This window comes from Bidens hawaiensis, unplaced genomic scaffold (genome assembly GCF_021521415.1).
Source record: "Bidens hawaiensis isolate Kalapana, Puna unplaced genomic scaffold, B.hawaiensis_p1.1 tig00000566_1, whole genome shotgun sequence".
Classification (NCBI taxonomy): Eukaryota; Viridiplantae; Streptophyta; class Magnoliopsida; order Asterales; family Asteraceae; genus Bidens; species Bidens hawaiensis.
Window position 1 is genome coordinate 1302853 of NW_027491035.1, and position 23949 is coordinate 1326801.

Below are 23949 nucleotides of genomic sequence, written 5' to 3' on the forward strand. Positions count from 1 at the left end.
GATAAAACATGGATCCTTATGTTGTACTTAGAAATGATGAGATATGAGCTATGATCTATTTCTCTAGTTTTGATAATTCTGAAATAACATTGTTTACACGATTGCTTAGGTTATCATGCTAGTTAAAGAAATGATATGTTAATGGAGTGTGTAATTATAATGTAATTAAATCAACCAAGGGGAGGTTGTGTTAATTAATCATTCATGGTACTTTGATACTATATTCAAGATAAAACATGGATCCTTATGTTGTACTTAGATATGATGAGATATAAGCAATGATCTATTTCTCTAGTTTTGATAATTCTGAAATAACATTGTTAACACGATTGCTTAGGTTATCATGCTAGTTAAAGAAATCATATGTTAATGGAGTGTGTAATTATAATCTAATTAAATCAACCAAGGGGAGGTTGTGTGAGTTAACTACAACCACTCGAAGTTGAAGGATTGGTATTTGAGAAATCGAAGTCAATCCTATTCGTTCTACTATACCAAGCTGCTTGTTTACTTAAATTGACATTCTCGTGGAAGCATGACATTAGGAAAGGATGGACTTTAAAATGCGCATGTTACTTTCTTTTATGTCATAGAATATGTTCACATATAAATGAGGGACTATTCTACCATATATTATTAGGATAAGTTTATCACATGTTTATTTAATAATCATCAAGGAATAATGGAGTGACTTCTTGATATAAATGGTAAACCTTCATATAATTGAATTACTCACTTAGAACTTCTCTTCTTGTCACCTGTTTATTATATATTTCTATTTTATAAAAAGTTTATAAATCATCCTTAAAATGATTAAACCTTCTGATTAAAGCAAGACGAAGATTCACTATTAGAAACATTTGTGTCCACGGATCGATACATGGTTCTTACCAATACTATTCTACATATACGATAGGTACACTTGCCTTTTTTGTATGTTTAGTCTTAGAAGAAATCACTTTTATAAATTTAAAAAACGATTATGTGCGAAAGCTAAAACCCCAATCAGTTATCAGTTTACCAACACAGCACAACACATCAAGTTTTTGGCACCGTTGTCGGGGACATGGTACGTTTCTAAGAACGATCCAGGTTTTAATTTAATCATTGTTTATAATTGTGTAAAGTTTTTCACTTTTAATTAATTTCATTTTTACTAACTATTAAACTATATAACTTTAAGGTTGTCGTAACCTTTACTTCTACTTTAGCTTAATTAACTTATATATTTGTTCAAGTTTTAAATAGCTTAGCCTAACTTTTAGCTTAACTTCAACTAACCTTTAGTTTAATTAAAAGAGTTTTAATTTGATTTAATCCCATGTATGTCCTCTACATTCGAGCATGAGCTTGATTCTCCAAATTCTGAACCGGAACGTCTCTTTAGTCGACGAGCTCGTAAACGGACTGCAGAAACCACCGAAACAATCAAAGACGAGTCAGTAGACACCACCACAACAGGAGAAAATCAAACCGATGAAATGATGGTAGCCCAAAACAATGAACCAAACATGAGCCAGTATGCCAAGCCAACTCTCGAAGGCTACGGCAATGGAGTGGCTCCACCCGAAATCACCGAAATTTGCAAAATCAAATTTCGTGGTCTCCTCGACGAAGACCCCCTTTCTCATATATCTCGATTCTTACGAATCTGCGGAACCTTTAAAATTCAAAACTGTTCAGAAGATCAGATCAAACTCAAACTCTTTCCTTTCTCTCTAAGGGGTCAACCCATAGAATGGTTAGAATCTCTTTCCTCTGGCTCCATAACCACTTGGGACCAGATGGTTGAAAGTTTCACCTCAAATACTTTCCGCTTGATAAAACTACCAAATACCGAGCCAGCATTACCGGATTCCGGACCGATGATGATGAATCGCTACACGCAGCATGGGAGAGATATAAAAGTCCTTTGAGAAGATGCCCACATCATGGACTGAGCGTATGGTTACAAGTACAAACCTTCTTTGACACACAATCCAGTCAAAACAAACAGGCCATCGACCAAGTCGCCGGTGGAGACCTGGGATCCAAATCATCTAACGAAGCATTTGAAATCATGGAGAAAGCATCAAAGAAGAGTTTCTCTTATAACCCAACAAGATCTACACTAACACACAAAGGATTGCACCACGTCGATGCCAACACTCTTGTCACTGCACAGCTTGTGGAGGAACTCATAAGAAATTCGAACAACTCCAAGCCGAACTATTAAAAACCAAGATCACGTGTGACACCTGTGGAGGAACTCATAAGACAAGTGACTGCAGACAAGTCGTTATGGCCATGGAAGAAGTTGACTTCATCGCTGGTCAAAACAATGCTTTTAGCAGCAACTACAATCTAGGATGGAGAAACCACCCGAATTTCAGTTGGAAGGACAGAGGTAACACTCAAACCCTACCTGGATTCGAAAAAAGACCGATGAATCAATCCCTCAAGCCTAAACTACAATTTCAAGACCAAAGTTCCAGTAGCCATCAGAATCCAAGCTACTCGAAAATTGAAGAAATGTTAATCCAAATCATGACCAAAACAAATGTAGCAGAAAAGAAGGCCGACTCAAGAGCTGTTGATATCAGCGGAGTATTGTTGAAACATGAAGATGACCTAAAAAGTCAACAAGCATCACTACAGAATCTAGAAACCCAAATTGGACAAATTGCCTGACAATTATCCGAAAGACCACCCGGCTCTCTCCCATGCAACACAATCACCAACCCGAATGCGACAGCTAACACTGTTACACTCAGAAGCGGTACAACTACTGTTGCCTCACCAACTTCAGAACCAGTTTTGGAGAGGGAAGCCACTGACAAAACACAGGAAGTACTTATTCCAACAGGCATCGCACAACCTACGGAAGCAGTCAGAACCTATCTTTCGCCTATTCTGTACCCAGGAAGACTGAAGCATGAGATATTGGAAGCACAGTATGGGAAGTTTTTAGAACTCTTCAAACAACTCCACATCAACATTCCCTTTATCGAAGACATTACTCAAATGCCAAAATATGCCAAATTCCTCAAAGAAGTGCTGACAAACAAAAGGAAACTAGAGGAACTATCACATGTCACTTTGAGTGAAGAATGTTCAGCAGTCCTCCAAAACAAGCTACAAACCAAAATGACGGATCCAGGGAGCTTTAGTATCCCTTGTCTCATAGGAAATTTGTCTGTTAGCAATTCCCAGGCCGACCTAGGAGCTAGTATTAACTTAATGTCGTATGTGGTTTTTACAAAACTATGGATAGGAGAACCAAAGCCCACCCACATGAGCATTCAGTTAGCTGACCGATCCGTTAAATATCCTCGGGGCATTGTTGAAAACATGCTTGTCAAAATCGACAAATTTGTTTTCCCAGTAGATTTTGTAATTCAAGATATAGAGGAAGACAAAAGTGTACCTCTGATTTTAGGAAGACCCTTTTTAGCCACTTCAAAGGCTATCATTGATGTTTGCACCGGCAAACTTACTCTTAGGGTTAATGACGAAGCTATCACTTTTGACATAGGAAAATCTATGCAACATCACGATGACACATTATACTGTGTCGACATCATTGATTCTATCGTGAGTTGCTATGTGCGAAAATCTTCCATCAACACCCCCATTAGAAACACAAATCTTGGCTGATGTAACCACTAATCTCAATACTATCAATCAAGAAACATCAGAAGTAGTATGTGAGATCACCGAATGCAACGAAAAATCAAAAACGTCTATCAAAGAACCACCAGCCTTAGAGTTAAAAAGAACTACCAAACCATCTCAAATACGCCTTACTGGAAAAAACTCTCAACACCAGGTAATTATTTCGTCTCACCTTTCTAAAAAAGAGAAAGACGAACTTCTTAAGGTTCTCAAAAACTATGGCTACCGCATGGAAGATCATGGATATCAAAGGCATTAGCCCATCCTTTTGTACTCACAAAGTTCTCATGGAGGAAGAATACAACCCCGTGGTCCAATATCAAAGACGTCTCAATCCCAACATGCAAGATGTGGTGAAGAAGGATGTAATCAAGCTCCTTGATGCTGGATTAATCTACCCAATCTCGGATTAGACTTGGGTTAGTCCAGTTAAAGTAGTAGACGAGCTAATACCAATGAGGAACATCACATGTTGGCGAGTATGCATTGACTACCGGAAGCTTAATGACGCCACAAGAAAAGATCATTTTCCACTTCCTTTTATCGATCAAATGCTTGAACGTTTATCTGGAAAAATGTTATACTGTTTAATTGATGGATTCTACGGATACTTTCAAAATCCCATTGCTCCTGAAGATCAGGAGAAAACCACCTTTACATGTCCGTATGGAACCTTTTCCTACCAAAGAATGCCATTTGGACTATGTAATGCTCCAGCCACATTCCAACGTTGCATGGTGGTCATCTTTCATGAAATGATCAAACACTCTATGGAAGTTCTCATGGACGACTTCTCAGTCTTTGGAGACTCATTCGATCATTGTCTAAGAAACCTAGACAAAATGTTGACTAGGTTCGAAGAAGTGAATTTAGTATTCAACTGGTAAAAATGCCACTTTATGGTTGAAGCGGGCATTGTTCTCGGTCATAAGATATCTTAAGAAGGATTAAAAGTTGATAGGGCAAAAATAGAAACCACCTCTAAACTTCCACCACCAACTTCAGTCAAAGCCATTGGAAGTTTTCTAGGTCATGTAGGATTCTATCGTCGTTTCATAAAAGACTTCTCCAAAATTGCTAGACCTATGACCAAACTTCTGGAGAAAGACGCACCATTCGTTTTCTCTGAAGAATGTGTTGAATCATTCAACACATTAAAAGACAAACTTATCAATGCACCAATCATGACTACACCCGATTGGACCCTTCCATTCGAAATCATGTGCGATGCAAGTGACTTTGCAGTTGGAGCCGTACTCGGACAACGCAAAGAGAACCACTTTCACCCAATTTACTATGTTAGTAAACTCTTAATGACGCACAAGAGAATTACACCACAACAGAAAAACAGTTATTAGCAGTAGTTTTTGCCTTTGAAAAAATTAGATCTTACCTAGTTCTTTCCAAAACCATAGTGTACAATGATCATGCAGCCATACGATAACTCTTCAACAAGCAGGATGCAAAACCAAGACTCATCCGATGGATCCTCTTACTCCAAGAATTTGAAATAGAAGTCAAGGACAATAAGGGAGCAGAAAATGTAACCGCAGACCATCTTTCATGCTTAGAATGCCCAGCTTCATAAGAACATCATGAGGAAATTATTTTTCACATGATGTTCTCATGCATATCCAAGCAGTCATGCAAGAGAAGGATGAAAGTCCTTGGTTTGCCGATTTTGCAAACTATTTGGCTTGTATAATCCTAAGAAAAGGGCTAACTCATCAACAGCGGAAGAAATTTTTTTCTGATCTTAAGTTATATTTCTAGGAAGATCCATACTTTTTTAGGATAGTTGCTGATCAGGTTGTTCGTAGGTGTGTATCAGGAAAGGAAGCCTTGGATATCCTCGAAGACAACAATGAAAGACCAACTGGTGGACACCACAGTACCGCCACCACGGTCAGAAAAGTGTTTAACGTAGGATTCTTCTGGCCCACCATATATAAAGACACAAATGATTTGATCCAAGCATGTGATGCTTGTCAAAGAGCCGGGAACATCTCATCCAAAAATGAGATGGCTCAAAAAGGCATTCAAATTTGTGAAGTCTTTGATGTATGGGGAATAGATTTCATGGGCCCATTTCCTAACTCATTCGGAAACAAGTACATCCTTGTAGTAGTCGATTACGTGTCCAAATGGGTAGAAGCCCAAGCTCTTCCCACTAATAATTCTCGAGTAGTTGTACGAATTCTAAAAAGATTATTTTCTTTTCATGATTCGGTACCCCAAAAGCCTTAATCAGCAACAGAGGTACCCACTTTTGTAATGCTCTAATGGACAAAGTCTTAGAACGATATGGAGTTTACCACCGACTGGCAACAGCATATCACCCTCAGACTAGCGGGCAAGTAGAAGTCTCGAATCGAGGAATCAAGAGGATTCTAGAAAGAACTATAGGAATGAATCGCAAGAATTGGGCAGAGAAATTAGATGACGCTTTATGGGCCCTTAGGATAGCCTACAAAACCCTCATATGAACAACACCTTTCAAACTCATCTATGAAAAAGCATGTCATCTACCCGTAGAACTAAAACACAAAGCTTATTGGGCTCTTAGAGCAGTGAACTTTGATCTAATGTCCGCCGGTAAAACCGGGAATATCAAATTCATGAACTCAAAGAACTAAAAACATTAGCCTACGAAAACTCCTGGTCTTACAAAGAAAAGACTAAACGTTTACACGATGCCCATTTAAAAGGAAACAAAAAGTTTTAAGTCGGCGATCGAGTACTGTTACACAACACACGTTTACGTCTTTTCCCATGAAAATTGAAATCTTGCTGGACAGGCCCATACATAGTTGAATCAGTCTTTGACTATGGGACAGTCGAAATTTCAAATTTTGATGGCCACAAGTTCAAGGTTAATGGACCTCGATTAAAACCATACATCGATGGACCATTTGAAGATGTTTCGGAGGTAACAGTCTTACAACCAACCCAGTAAGCATGAAATCAAGGGTCTAAGCCAAGACTCTCGTTAAAACTAGGCCTTGTAAATACTTATTTAAAAAAAATATTAAGTACTAAAAAACACGGAGACATGCTCCCAGAAGCACGGTCCCGTGCCACAATGTTTGGGCCGGAATCTTCGCTGCAAAAATCTCAGTCAGACTAGTTTGTAACAGAATTGTCAAATCAAAAACACGGGGCAGTGCCTGGCTACTGTTTCGCTATAAAAGGCACCCTTTGCCAATGCATTCCTTGCACCAACCCAAACCAAAACACTCTCTTCTGAGAATAAAACATGCCTACTGAGATGAGTGAAGCAATACCCGTCCCTCGCCAACCGAGGAACGAAACCCGACACGTTTCCAAAACCAAGCTTCTTTGAAACTTCAAGAACTCGTCAAAGAACTCAGCGAAATGAATCTTTTCGCAGAGATGCGTCTCGTTCAACTCACCGAATAAGTGTAGAATATGAAAATGGAGCTTCGAGACATTAACAAACAACTCAAGTTTCTAGTTCTCAACTTAGAGTACTTTCCGCCACCAGGATCATTCGGCGGAGGAGAACCCTTCGGTGAAATTTAGGAACTTTAATCTTTCTATTTTCATGTGTAAAACAAGTGTGCTAGGCACATTGTGATAGGACCCTCGGGCTTAACCCGAGTAATTTTTAGTAAAACTGGGCTTATCCCATAACCTTTTTAGGATTTTTAATTTTAATGAAAAGTAATTTTTAGGATAATCAAACACTTAGAATAACATGCTAAACATCATTCTAAAAATTATGGCTCTCGCGTTTGGCTGAAAAATCAAATAAAATTTTAGTGAAAAAAAGCATGGGGTCGTGCTTCTTGAAGCACGGGGCCGTGGTCACCTTAGAATCTTCATCTTGATACGCGCTGACTCCGTACAATTCTCTGAATTAGAAACATTTATTCCCCTAGCAGCACGGGCCGTGCTTCACAAAGTACGGGTCTGTGCTTGACTTTCCAGTCTCTATATAATGCTTGCAAAACTCACTATCCCTATTGGTGCATGAACCTACAATCCCATTCATACCAAACAAGTACTGAAATGGAAAGTAAGAAAATGAAATGGAAACCAGTGAGAAGAGGCAAGCATGGTGATTCTTCTTCAAACCTTGAGGAAGAAATCATGAGGCTCCAATGCATCGTGAGAGACCAAGTCAAGAGTAACATCCAAACTGTGGCTCGCCTAATCGAGCTGACCAACAAAGTTAAACTTCTCAGGTTTGAGAATTTCCATGTTGTGGATAGCCACAACAAAGATGTGAATTTCAAACTCAATTATCTTAACCGAGAAATCGTGAAGCTTGACAAGAAGCTCTCCGAGCTCTTGGAAGCTAAAAGAGCCCCACCACACATTCAAGACTTGTTCGGGAATGGTGGTCGTTAGAAGTTCAGACTTTGTCTTGTTAAGAAGTTACTCTTGCTAGTATTATGTTTCGTGATTCGGGATGGTTGTTGTACTTATCTTTCTACTATTTTTAACTATGCTTTATGTTTTAATGAAAATTAAGACTATTAATTTCTATCTTAACTTTAATCCTCAAGAAAAATTAGTTAAAAAAATGAACCAGCTCGACAAATAAATAGCAAAACAAAAGAAACTAACTGCTTCATGCAGCACGGTACCGTGCTTCCAAAATCACGGGGTCGTTCTTTTGTGTCCAGAACAGTTATGATTTTTATTTCAATAAAATAACATTGCCATTCACTTAACCCTAAAAACAATTTCGTCCAATGTAACATTCGTTACTTTTCAAACCCGAAAACCCGACCCATTTTAAATTTTTGGTTTTCTTTTATTAAAATTTATATATATATATATATATATATATATATATATATATATATATATATATACATATATCCCAAGTTTCGTTACATGTATGTTTAAGTTTTTGGTATTTATATTCGTTAAACCGACTCGCTTTGTCGTTTCAATTTATTCTAATTTCTTGTTTATAATTAATATATTATCCTTCATGATTTACGATTACTTAAAGTCTTTACTTAAATGACTCCCGAACTATCCAGGTATAATACGAAAAATATTTTAACTTCATAAAACTTCTATATCATTTTTATAACAATCAAAAGTTTAAGGCTAATTATGTAAATATTTAGTAAATTCTGTTTTAATACTATATGAAACATGAGGGACTATTAGTGTAAATATGAATATAATAATAATAATAATAATAATAACAACGATAATGCAGAAGCCCTCTTCCCTCCCATCCACAATTCGTTTTTCAGCGGCCGGATTCCGGCGACATTTTTTCCGGCGAGAAACCCAATCAACGCGTTTGTAATCGTTTTTTCGTTAATTATACCAAAAGACTTCTCCATTAATATTAAACACTAATACGTGATTTATTTCGTCATTTAAGTACCCATTAACCCGTATTAATAATCGAACTCGTCGGATTAAAATAAACATTCAATAATGAGCATTTAAATCTTTACAATCCAATCGAACCTGGGTCAAAACGTTTTTTTTGTTTATTTTTCAAACCTTTTTCTTTTCCTTATTTTAATCAAATAAATTATTTAAAAACCATTATAAATTAAATAAAAAGAGATAAAATCATTCACAACCTAATCCACTTGCACCAACTGTGAGTTTTGCCTCAAAACCCGTTGATAAGGAAATCGTGCTTCTCTCCTCTACCTATGTACCTATATCGAACTCTATTGAGGGTGATTTTACAACAGCATAACAGAATAAAACTCCATCGACATCAACTTTTCATCAATTGAACCTAGTGGCGTTGCTGCCTCTATTTAACCGATGCAACAGAACTAGGTCAGCAATCAAATTACTTAGCCTCGTTTAAGAAATCGGGTGGTTTGAATCAGGATGATGGTGATGAATGGGAGGAAAGTATGTCAGATGTTCAAACGATTGATCATAATTCCATCCATGAAGAGGTTATTACCGTGGAGGAGGAAAGCAATATGGAGGTTGAAAATCAAAAACGAAGATGATCAAGGTGGTGTTGAAAAATCGTTAAGCATATGGTGATTTCGACATTTAATCGTTTTTCTGGCACCGGTATTGTTTTCTGGCACTGGTGTTTGAATTGGAAACATATTAGGTTGGTTCGGTTATCTTGGAATGAGAGAGAGAGAGAGAGAGAGAGAAATTGAGAGATGAATGTTTCATTGAGAGATTGAGATGATGATGATGATGATGATGATGATGATGATGATGATGATGATGATGAATATATGGAAATGCATAAAGAGATTAAGATGATGATGATAAAGATATGGAGATGATGAAGATAGGGAGATGATGATGAGGCCTTTAATGAAACGATGAATATATATATATATATATATATATATCATATTGTATAGGTATAACAAATATCAGATCAGTTCAAATGGTAGGTTTTGTTTGTTGTTAAACCAAAGGTCGGGGGTTCGAACCCCATCATCTACATGATTTTGAAACATAATTTTTAGAATTAATAACAAGCTTAGGGGTAAAATGGTCATTTCAACCTTTTTGGTTAGTCAACGACAGTAAACTGATGGGAAGGAGCAAAAAAAGCCTGCTGAGAATATACAATGGCACAACATGTGCAAATTAGTTTTCAGTGGTCTATCGTGCTCCTGTCGATATTTTCCTGGGTGTCAAATGACAATTTTCACTATTTTCTAACTATTATGGTTTATATAAATTTTTATATAAATATATACATTTTATTTTATTTAAAATTGTTTTTATCAAAGCCAGAGCTTTTATGCAACTATATATTTATATATGAATACTTTTATTTTTACTTTTTATAGCCGTAATAGTATCTAGGCTTTAAAAATTCAATATGTGTTTTTTTAAGTTCCATTTTTGTTCTACACTTCTGCTAACTACAAATGATTCAAAAAAATTAACTTTCATGCTTTTTTTCGGTGGCAAAAAAAACATATATTTATTTTATATTCTTTTTTTTTTTACTTTTCAATTGACAAAGGATTTTTGAAATCTGCTTATTAATTTAATTTCTCTGTTAGTATTTTTTTTTGAACAACTAAATTTATGTACTTTATAGAGTTTGAAACAATTATTTCACATCTTAATCATCTTATCAACCTATCATAATGGGGATTATTTCTTGGTTTGTATTTAATAATGGTACATAATTTAACTTAAAATTGTACTTCAAAATAAAATAAATACACTGTTTATAAAATCGACATACTATTACGATCGTACATTGTAAAAAAAATAAAAGTATTTAATTGTAAATAAGTACATATACACTCATAAAGTATTAGCTTCAAAGAAAATAATTTTTTTTTAATATAAGGTGTATATAATATTTATATATAAAAAATTATAATAAACCATAATAGTTAGAAAATAATAAAAAGTATAAAACTTATGTTGAGTAGAAAAAAATATTCATATCAATTAAAAGTTTGTGAAATATATAAAACCCTCCAAGTTGTATTAACTAACGATTGGTGGATGATGTTAATGGGTTGTACTAAAACTGATAATTAATTGAAACTATTGCACCATAGCTTAAAATAAAATATTGAACCAATAATGATAATTTTAAAAAACCTGAGGGACCAAAATCAAAGTTCTCTCTTTAATTAATAAGTCAATCCAAATAAGGTCATATTGTCATATGGTAGCGTCGAACATAGGTAGGGGTGAGCCGGATGCCAGTCCCAAAAACGTGTTTTTTCTAGGGCAATAACCTCCGGTTGGCCTACAGCCTAATTTGACTTTAATGGTGGTTTTGTGTGGAGTGGAGTGTATATATTTTAGTTGGACCATTTTTGAACATTCCTCTGTGGAGTAGTTGTAACGAGGAAAGAAGACTTTTGTGCCATTATCGGATTTTATTTCCTGCGAAAAGCTTCGGCAACACCTTGAAGATGATGGAAGAAGAAACAAGAAAAAAAATATATAAAGAACTAGGTAGCCTATCCTTGTTGTACACCTAATTTTTTTTTCATTTTTGCGTTTTCTAAACACTTAAGTTTATAGACGTAAGATCCAGAGAGAACTCCTTTTAAAGAGAGAGAACCAGAGAACTAATAAAAAAATATTTTTAACATTTTAAAAAAAATATTTTGTCATCTCTTTTCTTTCATCCTTCTAATAAGTTGAACTTTTTCTTAAAAAAAATTGTCGATGTAGTGCATATGTGCAATAGTGTACATTGCATACATACAATAGTGTTTTATTGCATATAACACAACACAATTACATTTGTATAATAATTTATACATCTTTTCGGCACTAAAATATCACCAAATAAACGCAATATCGACAATTATACTAGAATAAATAACCACTAATGTTTATAACTTTTATATATAGGTAAATATAGTCTAAAAGAATAAAACAAGCTGATATTCGAAAAAAAACGGAGAAAACAAACTCAACACATCCCATGGTGACTCAAGGCATGGTCATTCGTAGAACATACGAATAGAAGACAAAAATTCAGGAAGTTATAACATGACAATGTTAAACAAAACACACCTTGTGTTAAAAGTACAAGAGAAAAAGACAAAATAGGAGATTCTGAAGCTAAACATGACCATGTTTTACCAAAAAACACCTCGTGTTGAAAGTACAGGAGAAAAAGACAAATTTGGACTCTTCTGCATGTCACCACGTCCGTGTGCAACTCACCACGTCCTCGGAGAGGTTTAGGTCTATCAAATAACGTCTAATCCTCTCATCCCAAGTCAATTTAGGTCTTCCTCTTCCCTTCCTCCCCTCTATAGTCATGTTTTATATGGATCAAACAAGATTCGTCGATTGTCTTCTCTTCACATTTCCTAACCATCTCAATCTCCACTCTCTTATCTTGTCTGATATGTTCGCTACCCCTAATCTCTCCTGAAACACAACGTTTCTTATTCGGTCTAATCTTGTGTGCCAACACATCCATCGTAGCATTCTCATTTCTGCTACCTCCATCTTCCGCACTTGTGCCTTCTTGATAGCCCAGCAATCTGTTCCATATAGCATTGCATGTCTAACTGCGATCCTATAAAATTTTCACTTTAGTTTAGTTGAAAAATTCTTGTCACACAATATACCTGTGGCTACTTTCCATCTACACCATCCTACCTAGACTCGATGTGTCACATCACTTTCTAATTCCCCATCGCTCTGAACAAAGGATCCTAGATACTTGAACTTCGTTACCTGCGGGACCACCTACCCTTCAATGGTGATATGTGCATCCTCATTTACACCACCAAAATCACAGTGGAGGTACTCTGTCTTAGAGCGACTAATCCTTAACTCTTTTGTCCCTAAGGTTGATCGCCACTCCTCTAGCGTCATGTTTAGATCTTGTTTTCTCTCAACATGGTTGGTTATTACATGATTTCTATAATTGTTCAAGGGTTGTGCAGGTTAATATTTGATAACTCAAGGTTAATCCTTTACAACTTAACTAATCATAATTGGTGTTTTAAGTATAATACAAAGGTTATTTTTTACTAAAATATCAAGGATAATTCACTTAGTAATTGAAGAGTTTGTCTCAACTTTAAAGTAAGTTATCTTATAAATATTTATTATAAACCACTTGCTTACATAAATGATATTTTAGTGGAGGTCATGAATGTCACTCCCCAACCTAAGGCGGAAATGCCGGGAACGTGAGCTGATTGCTCACAACTTTCAAGGTACTATCATGCAATAAATTCAAAGACAATATCTATTTATTTAAATTTAAATATCCAAACAACTCCAAACCAAATAAAGTACATAATCCAAAGTAAAGCAACAAAATAAATTTAACTAGTCTTAATTTATTCTTGACAATATCTCTTCTAAGATTGCAATCTAAACCTTCACCAAATCCTGAATCAATTCAAACGGTAACCTGCATATGCGCATAAAATACAAATAATTTTTCCAACACGAGGTTGAGTGAGTAAAACACAGTTAATTGAGATACAATATATTATATAAAATAAAACGAAAACTGTTCTTGTGAGAGAACAGTTAATCCAATGAGCAAGTAATAAGTGTCAGTAAACCGTTGCCTTGCGAAGTGGGCATTGGCTACTACGACGGTCGTGTGATCATACTATTACTGTGATTATGATGAACCTCTCAGAATGTGGACAATTAAGCAAATAAGCATATAGCAAGTTAGACATTAGACTGATATACACACAAGGATTAAACAGTTACAATTGTGAATACTATATAATAGATAAATAAATAAATAAAGTACACTTATGTCCCCAAAAGGTTTAAAATAAGTAAAAAAGGGGAGTGAGATACTCACCTTATCAAATAATCAAGGAGATAATGATTTGATAAGAAAATAGGGATAGACAGCTCTTCGGGAATTACCGAAGAGAAATCCTAACAAAGAATAGTTACGGGATAAACATAAATTGAATTGTGGTTTTATAGAGATTTGGGAATTTTGATGCTCGGGTATATCATTGTGAAAAATAATTATTACACAAATTTATTATCAACTTTATTATTCTTTATTTATCAAGTTTTTAATATATAATATTTTTAAATTACATACATTCATAATTATAAATAAAATATTTATATAAAATATATATTTGTAATATGTATAAAATGATTATTTTAACCATTTAGTTTAGATATATTTAGTGTATTTATACATATTTTTATTTCTTTATAAATCTTTATTATTAAGGTTTTTAAATCACTTTATACTATATATATATATACCTAAATATACAAATATACATACATAGGTTTTTAGTAAATATTCGGAAAACAACACGTTAAATAATAAAATAAAATTTATTTATAGTTATTGTTATCAATATTAATTGTTTAATAATTAAAAACAAAAACAAGAAAAACTAACCTAAAAAGACGGGCTGGGGGACTTGAACCCGCGCCCCATCCGTCTCCAAATGTTTAACCAAGAGTGCACTAGCCATCTAGGCTGGTGGCTAACTCGTGAACAACACAGAAACAAAAATTAAAATACTAACAGTTTAAAAACCCCCAATTCACATAAACCCTATTTAACCAATTGATTTAACTAGTTAATATTCACTCAATTAACATTGGGGTTTATGTTTACTGATAATTTGCGAAATAGAAACAACAATTAATTAGCTTATATTATGTTATATGGAGGGGTTAATTGCAAGAATAGTGGCAAGCAAAAATGAGCTCAAGAACACAAACTAAACCAGGATGTTAATTTAAATGAATAAAGGGGTCTTGATGGCGATGGTATTAAGGTCGTATATCTAGGTTTAATTGAATTATGATGTTCATTATAATGTATATTGTTTAACGGTTATGTCAGCCTGGTATTTTGAGCAATACGTATCATTGTTGATTAATTTAACATAATTACTAGCGTCGGTGAGCCGCTTATGGCAAGATTAACAAAGATTTTGATTCAATTTCCATGTTAACATCAAAAATTGTGGTGCAAACTAATCAATTGGGTCTCGGGTACGCGATTAGGGTCACATGCATGGGTATATTTGACGGGTTAACGAGTTGGGTGAATATAATTAATATAAATTTCAGTTTAAGCCTTCAAGATTAGAGATGGAAACAACAATGGATTAACGTTTAGTTTAGGTTTGAAATGGTTCATATATGAAAGTTGTCTTATATAAATTAAATAAATAATTAAACAATAGTAATAAAATAACTAAGTAACTCGATAATTGCGGCATTTTATTGATAGAATAACCAGAACATAGAATTGGGTCGGGTAACGGTTACAAAGTAAAAATGAGAAAACCCGAATTGTTACAATGAAGTTATGCTTACTCATTTTTTTTTAATTATCATAGAATGACATGAATTAGGAATAAGATGTTATTCTCACATTTAATCACCATAGCAAGTCACATAACATCTTTACCTATTAATTGTTAAATCAAGTTAAGAGGAGTTTTAATCAAGATGATACAATTTTATCGTTGATCAATACTTATAAAAAATTTATAACAACCCAAAAGTATTTAATTTATGTCGTAAAATTTCTTTCAAAACTTATTTATCAAACCAAAACCACTATGATGCTTACTTCTGGTTCAAATAAATACAAATATTTAGTAGTAATAATCAAACAAGTGTGTCCATGGATCGTTATTGGTTCTTACCGATATATTCCACATATACGATAAGTAAACTTGCCTATTTGTGTGTGGTTTAGTTAAGATAATAATCATTTTCATGAATTTAAAACTAGACATTATGTAAACAACCTTTTGCAAAACTTAACAAACTTTTCATACTACGTTCACATCGCATCAAGTTTTTGCCGCTGTTGCCGGGGACACACGGTAAAATTTTTTATAAAGAATTCAAGTATGTATTAAACCGTTGTCTATAGTGTATATATTCAATACCTATGAAAAATAACAAAAATATTTTTCTATCTTCTTTATTTTATGTTTCTGGTTTTATAAGTTGATCACTTTAGTTTAATTTTAGTTGTACCTTTAGAATTTTTTTACTTCCTAAGTAGTGTATGTCCTCAGCATATACTCCCGAACTCGTTTCACCAGTTTCCGAACCCTAAGGACACTTTCACCAAAGAACACGCACTCGGGCACGAAAAGCAACCAAAGGAGTTAAGGACGAACCAAAGGAGGTTAATCAACCAAGGAGAAACAAGAGGAGCCTATGATGGCAAAACTAAACAATTAACTACGCATGAGCCAATATGGAAAGCTGATACTTAAAGGCTATGTCAATAGCGTTTCACCACCCGAAATTCTTCTAAACTTCGAAATCAAATATAGCACCATTCATATGATTGAAAACACTGCCCAATTTCAAGGACTTCTCGACAAAGATCCTTTATATAATATTTCCCGATTCCTTTGAATTTGTGGAACTTTCAAAATCCAAAATTGCCCCGATGATCAAGCTAGACTTAAACTCTTACTTTTTTCGCTCCGAGGTCATGCCTTGAAATTACTTGAATCATTACCATCTGGTGCCATTACCAACTGGTATCAAATGGTAGAGCAATTCCTTCTTAAATACTTTCCACCGGAACCAAGTATTGCGCCAACATCAACGAGTTTGTGACGGATGACGACATGTTACTACATGCAACATGGAAGAGATACAAGTGCCTTATTCGATGATGTCCGCACCATGGATTGAACAAGTGGCTTCAAGTCCAAACCTTCTTCGACACTCAGACTAGCCAAAACAAACAAGCAATCGATCAGGCTGCTGGTGGAGATCTCGGTACCAAGTCTCCGAATTAGGCATTCGAGATCTTAGAACAAACTTTCAAGAAGCGTTTTTCCTATAATCCACCTCGATCAACCCCTTCACACAAAGGCATACACCATGTCGATAAAAGTACCATTATCTATGCACAATTCGAGTCCCTCTAGAGGAAATTTGAACAACTTTAATTTGAGCTGATCAAAGCAAAGGTAAAGTGTGACAGGTGTGGGGGAGATCACAAGGTCAAATACTACCAAAGTGGAGCTAAGGAACCAAAAGGCTTCTTTGCAAAACATCAATAACCAAGAAGGCCAGTTAGCCCAACTACTTTCTGAGAGACCGCCTGGAGGAATTCCAAATAAAACAATTACCAATCCCAACGCTCAAGTTAATGGCATAACCCTATGAAGTGGAAGAACTGCTAGAAACAACTCACAAGTCACACCTATCCAATCTGAAGTTGAAACTGAGGTTCTTAACACACCCAACAATAAACCTAACCCTACTACTCATAAACATGTCAAAGAACCTGTGAAACCATATGTTCCACCAATTCCTTATCCAACCTGACTATAGCAGAAAAATATGGCGGCATAGTATGGCAAATTTCTAGAACTCTATAAGCAATTGCATATTAACCTTCTATTCATAGAAGCCATTTCCCAAATGCAAAAATATGAAAAGTTATTAAAAGAAGTTTTAATCCAACAAAAAGAAGCTGGAAGAACGATAGTCAATGAAGAATGCTCCTCAGTTCTCCCGAAAAAGCTTCCAAAGAAGATGGTTGACCGAAGAAGTTTCACTATCCCCTGTCTGATAGGATACTTGTTTGTCAGCAATGCCTCAGCCGACTTAGGAGCTAGCATCAACTTAATGCCTTATACGGTGTTCTCCAAGCTAGGACTTGGAGATCTGATTTCAACTCGTATGAGCATTCAGCTAGACATAGATCAGTAAAATACACAAGAGGCGTAGTTGAAAACATGTCAGTCAAAATCGACAAATTCATCTTTCTAGTGGACTTTTTTATTCTAGACATGGATGAAAAAAACTCTATACCCCTTATCCTAGGTAGACCATTCTTAGCTACTGCTAGAGCACTCATATGTGTTTTCACAAGCAAACTCATTCTCAGGTTAGAGGAGGAAGAGGCAACCGTCAACATAGGCAAATCTATGAAATATCTACAGTACACCGATGATAATGCACACTTTCTGGATATGTGCGAATCAATTGTGAGCTATCGTATAAGAAAAACAATTGAAAGAGAAGCATGTGACACACAAATGATTGAGGAAAAGGCGCATGCTGTCAATTCAGGGGGTCAAGTTGTTTATAAGGAGGAAGAAGAAGAAGAAAGAAACTTGAAGGAAACATTTGAGGAAGTAGATAGAGATATAGATCCCAAAGCCAAACCTTATATAGGATATTCTCCTACATTAGAACTTATAGAACTACCCAAACACCTCGAGTACACTTTCCTTGTAGGAAATTCTCATTTCCCGGTCATTACTTCTTCTAATCTTTCATGTGATGAGAAAGAAAGACTACTCGAAATTTTCAAATCTCATAAGAAAGTTATTGCTTGAAAAATCATGGATATCAAAGGAATCAAACCATCATTTTGTACTCACAAGATCCTAATGAAATAAGAATTCAAACACGTAGTGTAGCACCGGAGACGACTAAATCCAAACATCCAAGACGTGGTGAAGAAGGAAGTTCTCAAACTGCTTGATGCAAGATTGATTTACCCCATTTCCGGTTCTCCTTGGGTAAGTCATGTTCAAGTATTTCCAAAGAAGGGAGGAATGACAGTAGTCACCAACGGCAAGAATGAGTTGATTCCTATGAGAATTGTCACGGGATTGTCAGTTTGCATCAACTATCACAAACTCAAGGATGCCACTAGGAAAGATCACTTTCCTATCCCATTTATTGATCATATGCTCGACCGTCTATCAAGAAAGATGTACTACTATTTTCTTGACGGATTTTATGATTATTTTCAAATTCCGATCTCACCTGAAGATCAGGATAAAACAACATTCACATGTCCCTATGGCACATCGGCTTACTAACGAATGACCTTTGGGCTATGCAATGCTCCAACTACTTTTCAACGTTGTATGGTAGCTATCTTTCACGACATGATTGAGGATTCAATGGAAGTCTTCATGGATGACCTGTCCATATTTGGCATTTCGTTCAATCTATGTCTTGAAAATCTTAAAAGGATGTTACCAAGATGTGAGGAAGCTAACCTTGTGTTAAATTGGGAAAAATGTCACTTTGTGGTTAAAGAATGTTTCATTCTCGAGCATAAGATCTCTCAAGAAGGACAATAGATGGATAGAGCCAAAGTAGAAACCATTTTCGAACTTCCACCACCCACATATGTTAAATCCATTCAAAGTTTCCTTGGCCATATGTGTTTTTATCGTTGTTACATCAAAGACTTTTCAAAGAAAGCACGACCAATGACACAACTTCTTGAAAAGGATGCTCCATTAATCTTCTCCATAGCATGTTTGAATGCATTCCAAATTATGAAGGACAAGCTTGTAGATGCTCCAGTTATGGTAGCTCCAAATTGGATATTACCGTTCGAACTATTGTGTGATGCAAGTGACTTCGCAGTTGGAGCAGTATTGGGACAAAGGAAAGATGAGCATTTTCATCCGATCTATTACGCCAACAAAACTCACAATGATGCTCAGGAGAATTACACAACTACCGAGAATGAGAATTTGGCCGTAGTATTCTTGATGGGGTTTTAGCTTTCGCACAAGATCGTGTTTTAAATTTATAAAAGTGATTTCTACTAAACACACACAAAATAGGCAAGTGTACCTATCGTATATGTACACTCATTTTGGACACAAATGTTTCTAATAGTGAATCTTCGTCTTACTTTAATCGAAAGGTTTACTCATTTTGAGGTTGATTATTAAACTTTTTATAAAACAAAAATATATAATATATAGGTGACAAGAAGAGAAGTTCTAAGTGAGTAGTTCAATTATATGAAGGGTTACCATCTAATATCAAGAATCCACTCCATTATTCCTTGATGATTATTAAATAAACATGTGGTAAACTTGTCCTAATAATATATGATAGAATAATCCCTCATTTCTAAGTGAACATATTCTATGACATAAAAGAATGTAACATGCGCATTTTAATGTCCATCCTTTCCTAATGTCATGCTACCACGAGAATGTCAATTTAAGTAGACAAGCAGTTTGGTATAGTAGAACGATTAGAATTGACTTCAATTTCTCAAATACCAATCCTAACAACTTCGAGTGGTTGTAGTAACTCACACAACCTCCCCTTGGTTGATTTAATTAGATTATAATTACACACTCCATTAACATATGATTTCTTTAACTAACATGATAGCCTAAGCAATTGTGTTAACAATGTTATTTCAGAATTATCAAAACTAGAGAAATATATCATAGCTTATATCTCATCATTTCTAAGTACAACATAAGGATCCATGTTTTATCTTGAATAAAGTATCAAGGTATTATTTTTACCATTCCTAGTTTCCAAGAACATGAATGATTATAAATCATCAACCTTGATGTATTGAATTTAAGTCATAAAACATTTCTTCATCAATGGATAATTGCAAAATAACCATGTACTATACCAAACTAAACCACATGTTTCATATAATCATCAAACAAAGCTTCTTCATAGATAATATATGGTAAATGGATTGTAGCTCCTAACGAGCATTATTATGATCATAAAAAGAGATGATGATAACAAATACATGATTAAACTAGAACAATCTAACCAAATGTGGATGAGTCTCCCTTTTTAATGATGATGGATTATGATGATGGATGATGATGGTAGCCTCCAAGCTTTCAAACTCCTCACAAGATCTTCAATATGAGTGCAATGTGGGTGTTTTTATAAGAGAACCCCGTTTAGAGATCTTCTTCAAGCACACCAAGTGAGTGCAACTTAAGCATCTATTTATAGGCTGTCTGGAGGGAGGGGCACGACCCTGTGCTTTGTGAGGCATGGCCCCGTGTCCACGTGTCCTAGTTTCATGTTGTCAGATCGTACAGTATGACTTACCACGGGGGCGTGCTTCTGCGGCACGACCCCGTGCTTTTTATTGACATGTGCTTAAATTCATTTTGTGTTATTTTAAAAGGTGACCACGACCCCGTGGTTGAGGAGGCATGGCCCCGTGCTTTTGTCTTCAGTGTTTGTCTTTTCTTGTAGATTTTTGTCTTTTCTTGTGATCAAAAGCATGGGGCGTGTTTCTTGGAGAATGGGGGCGTGTTTCTTGTTTTTCTTATGTTTTCTTCCGTTTTTCTTTGTCTTTTCGCTTCTTTCTTCGTTTGAGGCTTGGGTTTACCTGAATTTGCATTTTATTATGATAAGTAGCTTTCTGAGCTATGCTATTTGATAGAAGTTGCAGCTTTTAGAGATTATTTGATGCTAAAAAGATGTATATTTTTATGTACATCAAACATCCCCACACTTGAACATTGCTTGTCCTCAAGCAAGCTAATTATAAATATTCTCTGAAAATAGAAAGTTAGGAGCATTGCTTCAAACACTCCCAAAAGAGTTCTAACAAAATAACCAACCTTAAATCATAGGAATATATGTAGTGATAAATAAAAAGATGATTTGTTTTCATGAGCTTCTATTTATGCAAAACGTCGTGTTCTTACAATGTTCACTCACACTCGGTTTATATATCTGATCATACCTGTGATGTATGTATGTGAAAACTCATAGTCATGATGTGACATGTGAAAAATAAGCATGTAACAAGTTCAAATCTCCACCTTTGCGAAGGGTTACATAGATCAGAAGGTAATTAGGGTTGGTTTTTGTATGAAACGGGATTGGGTATTTTGTGGTGGTTCAAGGGTTTAGGTTAATGAAGATGGTAAAATACAACTTTTGCTGATTGTCGGGAATATTAATATGTCTTCAATAGTCAGCTTCTTTTTTCCCGTTTGGATTTTTTTTAACATAAATCTAGTGACTCTTTTAAGGTCAAATCGTCAAGACCAGTTTTGTCGAGGAAGTGGATCAATTCTTCCTCAATCCTGCTCTGAACATAACTCCCAACTCTAATGGATCGTTCGGCTTTAAGCCTATTAGCCCCCACCCTAAATAGTTCGGTATATTCATGTTGAGAATGAGTTTGACTTTTTCTACATCTTCTTTCGTGGGACCAGCTTCCGCATCCTAAGAAATGTTCGTATCTTTTTGCTCTTCTTTTCATTGCGCTTTTGGAAACTCCACAAAATGGTGGCCTTTGTTAGTCTTGGGGCCGCTTTTTCCTCACCTATTGCTAAAGAGAAAAATTCTCTCCCTAGGTTCTGGAGGCAACATAGGTTTTGCGAAATGTATGCAGCAAAGGAAATTGAAATCGAAAGAATGCATTTCCAGTTCTTTAGGATCTGCCAGTAAAAGACCAGTGTTGTATTTTACCGGTTTGTCAGGGGTAAAGTGGTAAGGTTTTGTTTTATGGTTCTGTAATCTGGAGAATGGTTTGATGGGTTTGTAGTGATATTACCTTCTTCCTTATAAAACTCTTCGTGTGGTCTTGAAATGACTATTTGTGACAAGTTCTAATTCACATGAAACATATGACTCACTCAATGCTTTCGAAAAAATATTTATGTGGTATGAGGTTTATCTCACAGTAACAGAGGGATTGGGTATAAACGCTAGATTTTGCATAAATTTATTCTCAATATTACAAAACTTCTTTTTTACCTTTTCACTTTTTTGGTTATAATTTCCTGATTTTTCTTTTAATTTTGAAAATAAAAAATAGTTTTGTTTACTACAAAAAAATTATAGTTTAATAGAGAATTTTATAATTAGTTGATCAAGCAATTGGTCAAGTAATTCCCCTCCCCACACTTGAGTCTCACATTGTCCTCAATGTGAAAAGATTCATAAGAATATTAAAATTCTAATTAAGTATGGTGGGTTAAATCGAAAGGTACTTCCCTACAGGTTAACGAAATTTTGACAGAGCGTCCCCTATTTTTCGTCTGTATTCCTGTTTTGTACCCGTATAATATAAAACTGCAAACAACCACAAACAACCAAGCATAACTTCGCTGAAAATTGGGTATGGAATCATCCATTCCCTGCCCGTACAGACTAAATAAGTAGTTACTAAAATGTCTTGGTATCTACGGCCATAAAAAGTATCCAACCAAACAACAAACAAACAAATGACAGAATGTAAATTGTTCAAACTACCATGATAATAGTGTCATAAAAGTACTACCAACCCATCCCATGCCAAACCTACCAGTGCCGCTGCTCGTCAGTTACCCATGTCCGGGTCGAACGGTCCCCACTGCCTGTCCAAGCAATATCCCAACCGGTCAATCTCTCGCCTCGTTTTTGCATATTTTGCTGCTCGTTGCGCGTCGGAGGCAACAATTTGTCATGTGACCCTGTCAAACGAGGCGGTTGTGTTAGCTTGGAACTGGTCAATGAGCCCGTATAGGCCCTCGAATGAGTATCAGCTATCGTGTGATGAGTTAGGGTCGACCCCTGATGAAGACGGGCCTCCCTGCTGGTGGTAAGTGTGGTGGCGGGTCTGTAGATGTGGTGATCCTCCTCTCCTCTCGGGATCGTCTTGGATCATCATGCCGGCCGGGTCTTCGGGATCCCAAACCTGTTTTTAGGCATCATGTAATCTCCACACCTCCAGGTCTTTGCTGATCTGCTGGGCCATCTGCATGCTGATACAAAAACCAAGATTAAGAGCAAATGGGTCTGGGCTACGGGTTCCTTCTATGTCTGCATGGTAAGCTTTATACAACATATAGATCCACGGTCCACCAAAAATCGGGGTATTTCGGCTCTTTGCATTTGCATTTGTTGTGAACAGTTTGTAGAACAAATAAGTGATGTTGCACTGTGTGTCATTCTTCATGCAATACAGGGCCCATAAATCCCTCAAGTTCACAACCCATTCACTTTTACCACGAGCATGACAGTGTGGCTAAGCAAGCGGTGAACGTATCTCATAAGTGGGTCACGTAACGCAGTGCTCTTTGAGTTGCTTGCAATGTAGTTTAACTG